The sequence below is a fragment of the Zingiber officinale genome, chromosome 1A (genome assembly GCF_018446385.1).
Source record: "Zingiber officinale cultivar Zhangliang chromosome 1A, Zo_v1.1, whole genome shotgun sequence".
Lineage (NCBI taxonomy): Eukaryota > Viridiplantae > Streptophyta > Magnoliopsida > Zingiberales > Zingiberaceae > Zingiber > Zingiber officinale.
This window is the reverse complement of record NC_055987.1, coordinates 2,768,596-2,771,088: the sequence shown is the minus strand read 5'-3', so window position 1 is coordinate 2,771,088 and position 2,493 is coordinate 2,768,596.

Here is a 2,493-nt window from a genome sequence, read left to right as displayed (position 1 = left end):
AGAGCTAGAGGGTGAAGAAGTTGGAGCAAAATTACCAAAGTCAAAGAATTCAAGAAGCTCAACTTCAAGATGCAATTCCAAGATGGACTTGGATTTGACACAAGGGTGGCTCCACCGTACACACCTACAAGCTTCGATATTTGGAAATCAAGGATCGAAAACTTCTTAATGGTGGAGATAGAGCAATGGTTTGCTCTTATGGAAGGCTTCAAAGCTCCAACGAATTCAAAGGGCAAAGTTCTCAAGAGGAGCAAATGGAGCCTGGAGCAAGTCCAAAGGTGCGAAGCAAATGATAAGGTAACCAAATTATTGGTTAATTTATTGCCTAGCACAATTCTATGCAAAGTTGGACAATATGAAGATGCCAAAGAGTTTTGGAGCAAGTTGGCTAAGCTCCATGAAGAACCCTCCACTGTACCGAATCAAGAGGAATCCAAAGAGGGCGACTCATTGGAGCAAGACCAAGAGGAGGACTCCGAAGTTGAGAGATGCTGAACTTCCGAAGAAGAAGTCCAAGAAGAAGCTTTATCTTCGAGGGAATGCAATGAAGGGAACAAGGAGGGAGCATACTCCTTGTTCCATGTACAAGATGATGAAGCCTCCACCTCCAGGATTGAGGGGGAACAATTTTTGGAGACACCTGATCAAGAAAAAAGAGAAGTTTCCACATCCGGGTCAAGAAGAGAAGAGGATGGAGAAGCTTCCACCTCCACAAGTCAAGACAAATCTATTAGAGGAGTATCAAGTTCGGATCAAGAGGAAGTTTCTACCTCCGGATCAAAAAGAGAAGATGTCATCCCTACACATGAAGGTATAAACATTTAAATTAATAATAAAAATCATATTATATGTTTTGAGTGTAGGGAGAACGGGCACTACAAGAGCAAGTGTCCTAACTTGGCCAAGAAGAAGGGCCAAGTGGCACCCAAGAGCAAGGAGAAGCCCAAGGAGACCATCTCCACAACAAAGAAGAGCAAGGAGCACATTGTGTGCTTCTTGTGCCAACAAAGAGGGCATTACCGAAGTCAATGCCCTAAGGGGAAGAAGGTGGTCAAGGCTCAAGGAGGAAACTCAATTCAAGGGGGAGCCTCCAAGGTAAAAAGAAAGGTAACTTTTATTGAGCCTACCCCTTTAAATTATGGTAAAAAACATGCTAGTTCTAACTTATATCATTTTAATGTTATTTACCATGAAAATAGAAAGCATGATAAAGTTAAGGAAAATCATGTAGCTTTTCATGCTAAAACCTCTCAACCTAGGGCTAGGAATGTAGATAAAAATCTAGGCAAGAACACTAAGATCAATAACTATACGCCTAAAAATAAAAACGCTCAAGGATTAAATAGAAAACCAAAATCTAGGGATTTATGGGAAGAAAATCAAGTCTTGAGGTCAAGACTTGATAAAATAGAGAAGACCCTAAAAAGGATGGAAAATATCCTAATAGGACAAAATGAGCAAAACCTAGGGCTAGGAGTATCAAAGCCATCCAATGGCCATAAAGGTTTGGGATACAAACCAAAGGTCAAGAAGGATGTAATTTCCTACCATAGAGTTCCATATAGTTATGGAACAAATCCTAGGTCTAGTGGTCAAGTCAAGAATACTAGGGAGGTTATCCCTAAGAGTATTTTTGCAACAAATGTGACTAAGACTTCTAAGAAGTCTAAGAAAGTCACAAAGAAGGTCACAAAGGAAGCAATCCCTAGAGTTGACCTAGAAAAGGTGACCAAGGCTTCTAAGAAGCCAAACAAGGTCACTAGGAGGGTATCTAGGGAAGTTATCCCTAGTGAATACCTAGAGCATCCAAGGAGCACCAATAGGTTTTGGGTTCCTAGGAGCAATTTCTCTACCCCATAGATGGGTTAGAGAGTGTCAACTCTAAGAAGAAGGGTAGTTAACCCAACTTTGAAGAAATTGACACTCAAGGAGCTTTTTTTCAAGGTTATTATTAACCTTTGAAAATGAAATGGATTTATGATTTACTCTTTGAAAGAGTAAAATGTGCCAAATTTGAGAAGTATTGATTTTATTTTAAAATAACACATATTGGGAAAACAATAAGGAAATACCAAGTTGGGATTTTGGTATTTTCTTAGTGCTACTCTTGTGGAAGAACGAAATATGCCAACATTTGAGGAATAAGGTTAATTTCAATTGGCATAAGTCAATCAAGAGAACTAGAAATGCCAGTTTAGGTTTTGACATTTTCTTGGAGGTTTTAAAGGGCAATCTAGGTTTAATTTTTAACTTAGCTAAGGGTTAAGGACACTTAGATAGGTAATCTAAGTATTTTATTTTTATGCTAAACCTTGCTATGATTGTTTGCTCACTATATGCCATGACATCATATTTATTTATTTGTACTCTGCATTCATGACTTACTATGAAAAATATAAAAATATCATGTCATGTCATACATACATCATGTAGTTATAGGAATCTTACTTTTGAAAGCTATTTCATTTTGATGTATGCCATAACATATCATGC